Raw genomic sequence first — 13,394 nt, 5'->3', positions numbered from 1 at the left:
TAACAAAATCATGGTGGAAATGGTGTTTTCTTTTGCCTTTATTTTTATTATGTAATGCATTTTATACATAATGATTTTTAATCCTCAAGTAACTCTGTAAAGCTTATTCTTCCTCATTTTACGAAGGAAGAGATTTAGGCTTCAAGAGGCTAAAAACTATTCCCATGATCACATAAAAGGCATCAGGACCTGAAACAAATTCTGTCTGATTCCAAAGCATGGGCTTTTGTTGCCAGTGTAGTTTTGCCTTTTTGTTAACAGACGATACTGATATACTTGTTCTGTTAAAGTGAAATTCTATTTATATAAGATGGAGTAATTTTATAAAGGAATAATTTCTTAATTCCCACTCCCTTTTGTTTGATTTTTGGGCCCCCTATTTGTTTATCTCACTAAAGTAGTGTGCTACCTACAGTACAACATGAGAAACTTTTAAAATTGGGAGAATAAAATTGTGATAATGCTTCAAGATGTGTCAGTTGTGAGCTGAGGCAGTGGGAATCACTAAAAAAACAGAGCTCAGTGATATTGTTCATTTTGCTCAGTTGGTGGTGTTTCCTTGGAGAGATTCTTCTTCACCAAAGCAACAATATTTCCCCTTTAGGCAGTAGAAAACAATACTATGAAATAAGTCTTTTGTATGCCATACTCTATCCCTGCAAATGGTGAGCCATTCATATGTCAGTTATTCTACAAAGCCTGTTTTAGAACCAGAGTTGAATTTGTTAGGGCTATTTTTTAAATGGGTCAGAATGATGAAATTACTGTTCCCTCTTCCTTGAAACTTAAAAGTATTGATTCTGCTAACCTGGAAATAATTTATAATAACTAAGAGGTCAAGTGCAATTAGACAGGAGGAAATGATGGATTTTAGAATATTCAATATTGAAATGATCAAGAAAATTGCGGACAATAAAGTTTAAGGAGAAGTGTTTAACTTTCATTTCCATTACTAAATTTTGTATTCCCAAGTTGCAAGGCACCAATTTAAATGTGGGGTTTTTTTAAATGCTTCGTGATACAGATGATTTTTAACAGATTTTACTTGTCAAATATGAATTCTATTTTTTGTGCCCTCTATATGTTCTTCCCTCCTTTTTTCTGTTATAGGAGTAATGTTTCTCCAACGTCTCTAAATTTATGAGAGGAATTCATGGAAAACAATTTTTTTTTTTTTTTTTTTTGAGTCAAAGTCTCACTCTGTCACCCAGACTGGAGTACAGTGGGATGCTCATGGCCACCGCAGCCTCGACCTGCTGGACTCGGATTATCCTTCCACCCCAGCCTTCCAAGTGACTGGAACCACAATCATGTGCCACCACACCCAGCTAATATTTTGATTTACTGTAGAAATGAGTCCAACAGGAAGGATAACCGAGCCCAGGCTGGTCTCAAACCCCTGGACTCAGGCAAAATCCTCTCACCTCTGCCTCCAGAAATGCTGGGATTACAGGCATGAGCAAGTGCAGCAAGTTTAAATTTATGTCTTTCATTTTTAGAGGAAACCAGTGTTTCACTATCTCTTAGTATTTAAAAGAAAAAAATAGTATGAATTCATGAGCTCCCGACTAGTTAATAGATTTTGTTGAAGTATACACTAAAGTGCACACAGATAGCATGATACTCCAGAGTTCTAAAAAGACAATAAGAATCCAAGCCAGATTACTTTAATAAAATGATACAGTTGAATTTACTCAGGTTTTAAAGCTGGGAGGTATCTTAGAGATATCTAGAACAGCACCCTCATTTTTAAAATGTGGTAAATGAGGGCCGGGTTTGGTGACAGCCTGTAATCCCAGCACTTTGGGAGGCCAAGGCGAGAGGATTGCCCGAGTCCGGGGGCTCAAGACTAGCCTGGGCAACTTAGCGAGCCCTCATCTCTACAATAATCAAACAAAATTAGCTGGGCGTGGTAGTACGTGCCTGTAGACCCAGCTAGTTGGAAGGCTGAGGCAGAAGAATCACCCGAACCCAGCAGATCGATGCTGGGGTGTGGCAGTGGGTGTACTACTGCACTCCAGCCTGGGCAGCGATGGAGTGAGACTCCAACTCAAAAAAACACCAGTGAGAAATTTGACCTTGTTTTTATAAAGCTATCAATGTCTGATTTGATAGAAGCAGTCACAAGTCTTAGTGAGTTCTCAAGGTGCTGGTCAGAAATGTTTGTTCAATGGAACCAACCGTGCTGCCCATCAAAAGAGAACTAGATTTTTTTTAAAAATTGTGGTACATATACATGATGGAATATTTATTATGCAGCCACAAAAAAGGACAAAATCATGAACTTCACAGCAACCTGGATGGATTTAGAGTCTATAATACTGAGTGATGTATCACAGAAACAACTGAGTATCACATATTCTCACTCATAAGCGGACTTTGAACAATTATCATAATACTTTAAGAAAAGAATTGGCAGTAGTAAAAAACTGCCAGGGTGGGGGGACAGGATTGGTAGTAGTGGGAAACTGCTGGGGGTGGGGGGGAGGGGGGAAGGTGGGATTGGCAGTAGTGGGAATCTGCTGGGGGTGGGGCACACTTCATCTACTAGGGTTAGGGTTAGGATTTGGGATAAAAAGTTATGATCTTCAGCTTGAGGTATCCCCAGATTTAGACAAAATTTTAAAATGTCTTACAGTGGATTGTGGAATCAAATAATGGGAACAGTTTCAGAATGGTTCAGCACCTAGAACCAACTAGGAAATTAAAACAAAGTTGAACCATAGCATACAAACTTACAGAAATGATTGGACTGTTTATCTTTCCTCAAACCCATTATGTTTTCTAACTAAGCTTATTATTGTTTGTTGCGGTGGTTGTCTTCTGAGATCTTAGGTGAAAGAAAAGAGTCCATTACTGGAAACCTTTGGAATCATTACTGATAACATTATAAGTAAATCAATACTTTAATCATCAGGTGAGCCTACATTCAAAAGATTTTCTTTGCTTTTTCCAATTCACTTTTTGCTAAAGCAAGATCAAAAATAGCCTACGTATTTCTTCCCCTTTCATAAATCACATCTCCAGGCAAGACTGGCTATACTTAAAGAATGTTGGAGAGAGACAGTTTTATATACAGTAGTCCAAGAAAGGCATGTACATAACTGGAAGAACCATGCAGGTTAAAGAAGAGCAAATGCAAATACTGAATAGAATGGAGCTTGACCTTTTGAAGGAAGAGCATAATACTAGTATGGCTGGAGTGGTTGGTAAGGTCACTCATGAAGGAGGTGAGACAGCAGGTGCCAGATCTTGTGGAAACTTTGGAGGTCGTAGTAAGGAGTCCAGATTTTTTTCTGAGGGTGACAAATCCATGGGAAGGTTTTGAGCTGGGACATGTTGTAGTCTGGCTGTGTGGCCTTTTTATTAAAAAAAAAAAAAAAAAAGACACACAATGCTTGTTTTAGATCTTGTTGCCTGGTATTGTATCACCTCAGACTTTGTCCTAAGCATTCCACTGAAATGCTCTCAAAAAGGCTGACTCCACATTTCTAAATCTTGTAGGTGTTTTTTAGACTTTACCTTGCTCAGCAGCTTTTGACACTTTCTTCATTTGGTTTCCTTCTATTTTGCTGGTCTCTTCTCTTTCCAATCCCTGTAAGTTGGAATTTCTTGGGGGTGCAGTATAGATTCTCTCTTCCTAGCAATACTCCCTCTTAGAGGATCACATTCATTCTCGTAGTTAAATGTCAAACTTAATACTTGTGGTATCCACATTTAGGTCTTCTACTTGGCATGCCCAGCTGAATGTCTCCGGCAATTCCATTTTAATAAAGCCAAAGCCGAACTCGATTTTTTTCTCCAAACCTGCTTTACCTCAAATCTACCTTATTTTAAGAAATGATCATAATTCACCCTCTTGTTCAAAAAGTGAGTTTTTTTGCCTCATATGTCCAGTCCAGACAAGAGAATCAATTTACAAATAGAATTCATTCTCAACAATTCTCACCATGTACACCACAACCATGTCAGTCCAAGGGCCAGTGATCTCTTGCCTGCACTTCCATAACAACTTCCTGCTTCCACTCTTTCACCCCAGGGTCTTTTATTTTGAGAATGATTCATTATTTTATGTTCATGGAATATTTGTCTTTTCCATATCATGATTTCAAGATTAATATTGATTGTGATTTTTTTTCTTAATTTGATATTTGATATTGTTTTTAATCAGGAATAAATTGTTTATTCATAGTAGTTTTGTCTAATTCTTAAACTCACTTTTGTCTCCCAAGAAGTCATCTGATTCAGAAAATTCTTGAAGAAAATGGAATCAAGAGCAAGAACTCTGGAAAAATGATGTTCAAGACATGAGACCACCCTTGCTTAGCCCACTAAACTGCCTTCAGTAAGAAGCAGACTGAGAAAGCTGTGCAGCCTCCAAAGACCCACTTTAGATGTAGTTGCTGGGGATAATAAACAATGAATAGCCTCTTGTAGTAGGGTGAAAAATGGCCCCCAAAGATAACAGATCCTAATCCCTGGAGCCTATAAATGATACTTCATATCAGAAAAATAGCCTTTGCATGTGCGACCAAGGATCTTGAGATGGATAGATTTTCTAGCCTCATTTAAGTGTACCCTAGTATAATCACATCTGTCCTTATAAGAGAGAGGAAGTGAGTGAGAAGTGATACAGGAGAAAACAATGTAAAGACAGGACAGAGAGTTTTAAGATGCTGGCCTTGAAGACTGGAGGAATGTAGCCACAAATCAGGGATGCTGGTGGTCACCAAAACCTGGAAGAGGCACAGAACAGATTCTCCCCTACCTGGGGTTTCCAGAGGGAGCATAGTCCCCTGCTGATACCTTGATTTCAGCACAGGAATCCTAATTACAAACTTAAAGCCTCCAGGACTGGTGTAATTTTAAATTGTGGTAATTTGTTATAACAGCCATTGGAAACAAATACAGCTCCCAAAAGTCAGAGCACTGGGACACAGAGCAATGGGCAAGGGAATTTTTCTCAGCAGAATTGGGCTAACCAAGGATTTTTTCCACTTTTAGGGTAGGAGACCTTCCCAGTGTCTCCTGAGTGGAATTTTAGAATTGTTGTGAACTAATGATTGCTTTATATCTACTATCCTTCCCCTTTTTGAATGAGAGTTTTTTATTGCAGTTATCCTGTTCTTGCTTCAACAGTGTATATTGGATGTGGTAGAGTAATGAGCAAGTAGGCTGACTCTTAGCTCATAACACTGTGGAGAAGAACCGTCTATGTCTCCAGAGAGATACACATATGCAGGACATTAAGCTGGATGCAACAATAGGATGGTACTTCAGTTTGTCTCCCTTGGAAACACATTGAGTGTATTCTTTGTGTGATGCTACAGAAAAATTATTCAGACTATTCATGAAAATGGTAAGGCAGACTTTATTTAGTATTATTGCAATAGGCATGAGGACGATAGCAACGGGGGTTTTGCAGTCAAGGAAAAAGATTGGGCTGAACTCTGAATGCAACAAGGACAAATAAGAATTTATAGCCAAGAAGTAGAGTGGGGGCTAGTGGACAGATTATTACTAATGGAAACATGAGGGGTGAGGGGGATTCTGACTAAACCAATTTGACAGGATTCTTGCTTGAGGCAGGCCAGAAAGATGAGATACTAAGGGTGAGGAATGAGGAATTTGATCAGATATCAGAAGGGGGATTTTTGCTAAACTGTCTCAACCGAATTCTTACTCAAACCGGACTACGTGGAACCCAAGGTTGGAGCCTAGTCGAGAAGAGGGCTCAGAGGAGCCTGGCTCAACTGAAGGAGAGAGTCTTTATTAGTGAATGGAAAGAATTAAAAGAACAATTGATGACCCAATTAAGGCAAAGATCACTAATGCTTTCCCAGTGTCTATGTGTTTCTCTACATCTTCAAGCTTTCCCTAGGGACACATGTCACATCTGGAGTGAGGCAATTAAGAACAAGTATGCCTTTGTCTCTTTTGCCCTGCTGCAGAGATCTTGGAAGTCATGTATAGCTTCTGTAGCTACAAGATGGAGGAGGACAAGTGCATTGGACTTTGCCTGAATAAGACATAACCCCTTGTTATGTTAAGCTCGTGGTACTTTGGATTTTTGTGGGTTTTGTTTCGGCAACTTAATCTGGCCCTATCTTAATATAAGTGATAATAAGCATTCTCCTGAATTATTTTAGAACATTAATTCAGCTTTAACATGTGAAACCAAATTAGAAAGTGAATCTTTCTTTGTCAACTCTACTGGTAGACCAGTAATCTGTCCCCATTCTCATTCAATAGATTCTAAAGTTTTAAATAAAACTTTAAAAAGGATCTGCCTGAAGTAGCTGGAATTTGTTGACTGTCTTAGGTTGTTTATATGCCCTTGTCTAACCCTGAGTACTGGGAAGAAAAGAGCAAAATCTGAAGCTGGAGAGTCTATGTTTACTACCAAAACCTAGTACCAGCCTCTGCTATGAAATGAAAGGTAATCAAACATTACATTATGAAGATTTGTGTGTCATGCAAGAAGGCATAAACTTTATCCTGAAGATTGCAAAAATCCATGAAATAGGGTAGGTGTGTGTGATGGTCATATTTGCATTTCTGAGTTATTATTTCATTACATTATTCAACAAACATTTATTAAGAGCCTGGGATTCCAGAGTAAGCAAGACAAGCAAGTTGCCCACTTTCGCAGGGCTTTCCTTCTAGATAAAGGAGAAGGGTGTTCAATAAACAAATAAAATGAACTAGAGAGTTGAATATTTTACATATAAAATTAATATGTAGTTGAAACACAGAGCACCTGGGTGGCCAATGACAGTCTGAGAAGATGATTTCTGAGATGAGACCCGCATGTCAATAGCGAACCACCCATGTGAAAAGTAGAGGGAGGACCATCCAGGAACAGGAAACTATTCTGTGGTGGAGACGTGTGGTGCTCACTCATATCTGACTTGCTTCTCCTTTGTGGCACACAGGAGGATTGCACTTTCCCACCCCTGGAATTATGGAGAAGTAAGTTCTGGAAAATGGGTTATGAGAGGAAGGGATGTAAATAATTTCCAGGATGATGTAAGACCTACTAGTACTTTCTTCTTCATCCACAATCACAGATGAAGCTTCAGCCTGAGATGATGAAACCACAAGGCTGAGGCAGCCTGAATCACTGAGTCCCCTCATAGACAGTCATTGCCCTGGAAAGCTGCCTGGCCCTACTGGGTACTTTGTGGGATTTGGAGATGAGGCATCACAGTAGTGTAATCTTCCTTAGCCTGTCTAATGCAGGCTTCAGATAGAAGCAAGCAGTATGGGTGACAAGAAGAGACAGAAGATCAGAATAGGAGCAGAGTGATCTGGTCTCTCATCTCCTGCCATCATGTGACAGTCTCTTCCCAGAAATTCCATATTTCTGTGCCCTTTGCACACACTATTCCTTCTGCCTGTAATGTTTGTGGCTGCCTATCAAATTATATGTGCTCTTCAAACACCATCTCTTAAGTCAAGTTGTCCCCTGTATCCTCCAGTGGTCTCTCTTAGTATTTTATCTAGCACTTGTTCACATGCTAGTGAGCACCTATTTTTATGTGGTAAAATGTGCTTACCATCTGACTCGCTGAACTATAATCCCTTTGAGGACAGAAAACGTGGCTTTTTCATGTTTGTGTCACATCCTTAGACCTTGGCACAAAGACTAGCATTGATGAGTACTCAAGGAATATTTGTTGAATGAGAAACCAAGGTAGAGAGAGTCCTGAGGGTGAGGGATAAGATCTAAATCTGGGGAAAATCCTATGTAGAACCTCTCTCCCATCTTATTTACAACATTTTTCTGTAGAACAAATCAGATTAAAATAAATGTCAAAGGTAAGTTTGAAGGGTAAAGGAGTCACAAAATTCATCTTGAAGACCACTGTGGTCTTAGGAATTTTGAGGTTGACTTTATGTATACAAAACTAGGTTGGTTGGTTGATTTATTTATTTAGACACCACCCATCATCTCCTCTCCCTTTAGCTGTCTTCTTGTCCTCAAATTCCACAACCATTAAATTCCAGGCAACTACCCAATTTGCACACCTTCAGAGAACATCCTTGGGTCCCAGCCAGAGCAGGCATTTTTGATTCACCTACTCACTTAAACCCTTTGTTTGTCTCTACTGGAGTCCTGGGTACAGATTTCTGAGAGACGGCAGTTGTGGAGAATACCTAGTGAGGATCCATTCCCACCTAGGAAGGGCAAAGGTGAGGGGACTGAGCATTTTCCATCTTCTAATGCCCACAGCTCATTGTGTTGATCCATGCTCCAGTTACTGATTGATAAAGACTGCTTGTTAGGAGAACTGAGTTGTCATATTAGCACAATTGGGACATGCTGAGCCACCTTAGGTGAGTCTTAAAATTTCTGTTTATTACTTTTAAAACACTATGTGAAAGTGTTCTACATATAGTAAATATAGAGTAGCTACCAGAAATCATGAGTATTAACTGGATATGTGCTTGTTTTATTTCACTATAGTCCTGACTCTGCTTATAGCTAGCTCTTTGGGATTCAGCAAAATAAGTGATTTGAAAGTAACTGAGAGCTAATGTTCCCTTAAACCTCTGAGAGTCTAAGATTCATAATGGATTTAGCAGCTGCAGGATTTTGATGATGTGCCCAGAAACACACATCACAATTGCATCAAGATTGTGAATGCACCAATCTGTAAATAATGATGGGTAGGGGAGCTGAGGAAATTTTGGTGAGGATAAAATAAAATGTTGGATGTGAACATGCTTTGAAAATGTTTATGCATTTTATGCAAAGTCTTGCCCATATTGAAAAGTAAAACATCACATTCAGTCACTTCCTATCTCCTTAACAAAACTGGTGATTATTTTGTACTAATGGTAACCCCAAGAGGAGAGAAATAGCTGAAAATAGGTTCTATTGAGAGATACTATAAAGAATAGAATCTTCCTCGCATTACTCATGGTCTCCCACACCTCCCTTGCTCCACAAACCCGTGACTATCCTCACCATCTGAACAGACTACAAGCTACAAACCCAGAGTCCTTCTGGGCACACCCTCTCCTGCATTCCTGCCCCTGGACCACTGTTCAGCACTTCCCACTTAGTTCAAGCTGCCATCAGCTCTTGCTTGGACTGCTGCATCAGTCTGTTCCACCTACATCCATCAGTGCCCCAGCTCTCTGCCCTAAATTCCTTCTCTACACATCAAATCTGCCCCAGTCTTTCCCATGGCTTATCATTGGGCCCAGGACAAAAGCTAAACTCCTTAATGCTGCTAGGTGGACTCCACAGCCCCCTTAGCCTTCAGGGCTCCAGTTACTCTGACCTTCTTTCGGTCCATGCTCCCTCCCTTTTATGACCTTCGCTCATCCAGTTCCTAAGCCTGACAGCTCCCACTGCATCTTTCCTCCTCACTTCTACTCACCTTTCAAGCAGCTACAGCATCATTTTCTCAGGAAAGCTTTTACTGGGCTCTCTGACTAGTTGTGCCCTCTCATAACTCCATGCGTGCACTTGATATTTATCTGTGTGATTAATAAATCAGAAGCCATAATTCTCATAAGACCAGGCACTATCTTTATTTTTGTTCATCATTCGAACCTAGTACAGAAGGAGCTCAATAAATGTTTTTAAAAGAATGAATACTGTTAAGCTAGGTGTAAGTGTCCTAGGTCCAGAACTCCCCAAGTTATCAGATCTGTTTTCCTCAGTGGCAGTAGCCACCTAAAGGGATAAGGAGATCATCTGGTACCTGGAATTTCAGGTGTCAGAGTGTAGAGTGAATACTGAGAGGGGAGATGAGAAGTGCTGATGAATAGTAAGATGCCCTTGCTTCCCAGCTCCTGGTACCTGAAACTAGTTCAGCATGTCGGTGTGTCCAAGTGGAGATCCTGCATGGAGATCTTGCATTGGTCTCTAAGCTCTAAGTGTTCTCCCACCCCTGGAAACTGAAAGGAAGGAAATTCAAGTAGTCGTGGAATCATTAAAGTAATTATTTGAGAGTGACCAGAAAATCATGTGCCGGGCCTAAATTGCATCCATGTGAGTGAGGCAAAATCAGCACACTAAAATTGTGAAAAAGAGATTAAAGTTGATTTTTTTTTGCACCCTTAAGTCCTAAATAAGTCTTGTTTATTCAATGAAATGGTTACTTTGTGCATGGTATTTCTTCTCATTCTACCTCTACTCAAAAGATACTCTTATTCAATCTTTAAGCTTCATTCAGGACAATGGACCAACTCCTGCTTTCTTTGAGCTCTAGGGATGCCACTTTCTGGTTTTTCTTCAGACTCATTAGATGCTCCTCTTCCAACCCTTTTGCTAGCTCCTCCTTCTCTACTGAAGTGCTAAATGATGCCCTAGGGCTCAGACCTCAACCCTTTTATCTTCTCAGAGTAATTTCATCCAGAAACCTGGCTTTAATTATCATTTATTAACTGAAGAGCTCCCAAATTTATATCTCCAATTTTGACCTCTCCCTTGACTTCCAGACTTGCATAACCAAAGAAGCCTTAACACTCCCCCCTTGGGTGTGGTACTGATGACTTTCCAGTTTCCCCTCCAGATGCAGTCTCTATCTACCTCCTTTCTGTTCTCTGCCCAGGGAGGCTGGTCCATGTGGGCTGCATCATCAAGCTCTCTTGTCCCTTGGCTTCCAGATGGATTTGCCCCATGGGAGGCACTTGCCTCATGGGAGGGGAAGGCAGGAGAGAGTGAAGTTGGGCATGTGGTCCCTTTTCTTCTTTGCCTGCTCTCCATGGGTTAGATGTTTCCTTCTATTGAGGTCCGCCCTACCCAGCAGCTGCAGCTACTCTCTCTGACTTCTAGTAAGCCCACTCTTCCTTTTGTCCCTAAAGCCTGTAAGTGGTAGCTGTTCTGTGTTGTAGCTTGTCCTAGGGTGCTTCACCACCCCCTGTTGTTTTTTTTTAAAAACCAATGCTGTTATAATACTTCCTTCATTAAACTCCTTTCCATTAGCTAATTTGAGCGCATATATCTGTTTCCTGCCTGATCCTGTCAGATATGGACATCTATAGACATCTAAAATTGAACACAGCCAAAATAGAACTCATATCCTTCCTGAACATCCTAGTCCTCCCCCATCACAGGACACGGCACCAGCATGCACCCACTTTTGCACACCAAGAAACTAAGACTCGAATTCTGTTGTATCAGCATGTTTCTGGGACATCAGGATTTTTATTCAGTGGTTGTTCTTCTATGACTTTCCATCTGTAACAATGGCAATGTATTATTAGAACACGAATGCTGTTTAATTCATCTGCAATGAGAATTTCCTAACATTTCTCACTATACGTTGAACCCCACACTGACATAAACTTATTCCTCTTTGTGTCACTTTATAGCTTAGTATTTGAAATACAGTAGATGCCCAAAAAATATATGTTGAATTTATGAGTTAAGTAGCATTTGTTAGTTATTGATCTAGTTAATGAGATCCTTTTTGTTCTTGTGGATTTAAACTTTTAATAAAAAGCTAAAACTTGTATCTGATAGTGCTGTACATTTAGTACAATCTTAACTTATCTAGAGATAGTTCTTTCTCAGGCTTAGTATCCTATGACTTTTAGTTTGATTTCTTCTAAAGTGCAAGGGATGAGAATTAAGTAGGAATGTTTTTGGCTTTTGAGTTGTTTTTGAGCTGAATGAAGTTTACAAAACTACTGGGAGACTTTTCCATGAACAGCTGTTATGTGACCCTGTCGAAGGAAATGTGCATTTCTTTTTTTTAAAGGCAGAGTATAAACAATAAACATGCTGGGAGGTCAACTTGAGAAGAGGAAGAGGAAGACTGGGAATAGGAGAACTGAGACCAGGGAATATTTCACACTAGATTCGAAGGAGCTAAGCGTTTTTCCCGATGTCTTTAAAATAAGTTTTAGCCATTTTTGTAGAAGAGCTGATTGTGGCTGTTTATGAATATCATGTTGCTAGGTGACAACAAGGGATGAGCACCATGATAACCTATCATTCACTGATTTCCTGAACTAGCAGTGAGGGGACAGACCCGGGTGGAGACAGACTCCAGGAAGGAATACAGAGGCATTGGGATGAGAAGTATGTGGGGTGAATGAATCAGCTTTAGAAAAACCTTCATTTTTTCTCTCCGTTCTGGTAAAATGATCTGTTCAGGATCATAGGTCGAACCTTTCCTCTGCTTTCTCATTCGGGGCCCCTTGTTGCTAGCAGCCTTTTTTTCTATTATGACATTTGGTCTCCTCTGGGAAAAAAGCAGATCTGCTTCCTGCAGAAGCCAAGTCGGGAAGTCACCAGGGAGGAAGCCGAGGAGTCAGGCTCCCCATGCAACAAGTCTGAGAACAGGCATTTCTTCTAAGTCTCTCCACATCCAGCGTGGGAATGTGTGGGAGGTCGGGCGTCCGTGCTTGAGTGTAAGTCGGGGCGTCGAGAATGATGTTGTGTGTGATAAGGCTGTCTTCCAATCAGCTGGCTACCTGCCAGACGCCAGCTGTCTTAGCAGCTATTTAAATACATTTTTAGCTATTCGGAAATAATAGCGACTTGAGGCAAAGTCAGTCACCATTTTGAAATGCATCTATTGAAAACTAGGCTTCTAATGTTTATTTGCCCAAGCATGGATTTAGCTTGGGTATACACAGGTTCGCACAACGGGCTGGAATCAGTGAATGGCCACTGTGGGATCTTAACTAGCATCCTGACGGTATCAGGATTTACGAAGGCTGTGGAGCAGGATAGCATGTGGGCATGTGTTATGCAGGCTGTGTTTCCTGAAGCTACTCCCAGAGAGGCCAGAGTTTGAGTATAATCGCAAGGTAAGATGCTTTTAGCCTCATCCAAAGCACTTACTAGAAGAGGGAACCCCTTTTAACCCCGCCTATCAGTGAGTTGCGGTGAGTCTAATACACCTCCTAGTGGCCATGACTTTGTGCCCAGCTGTGGTCAGGGCTGGTGTCACTTTCTCTCAGGAGCTCTCACCTAGTTTCTGCTGCCGTTGTCTCCTCTGCTCTAAGGACATCCACTGAAGTTCTCCAAATCAGAGAGGAGATGGGCCTCAGTGATATTAGTTCTTGAATACCATCCCTGTCTAGAGGCCCACAGGTCACTTCTATGCAAAAAGAAAAAAGAAAAAATTCCTACCATGAATAGAAAACAGGTGATCCCTCTGGACCATTGAGGAAAGCTTGTCCCTTTTTCCTGCTGAAAATACCACTGCCCACCAAGGCAAATGGCTTCTGACCCCACTCGGCCACTCAGTCTGGTTGGTGCCAGTGCAAATCATATGTGATGACTGTGATTAATTGAGACCAGATGCTAGCTTAAAAAAAATGTTTTATTATGGAAAAATTCAAACTTATAGAAAGTAGATGGAATAAGAAGAATTAGATAAAGCACTTAATATGCGAATCACTCATCTTCAACAGGTTGA

The sequence above is a fragment of the Carlito syrichta genome, unplaced genomic scaffold (genome assembly GCF_000164805.1).
Source record: "Carlito syrichta isolate Samal-C Ts95f unplaced genomic scaffold, Tarsius_syrichta-2.0.1 Scaffold307338, whole genome shotgun sequence".
NCBI lineage: Eukaryota > Metazoa > Chordata > Mammalia > Primates > Tarsiidae > Carlito > Carlito syrichta.
Note: the sequence above shows the minus strand (reverse complement) of the source record.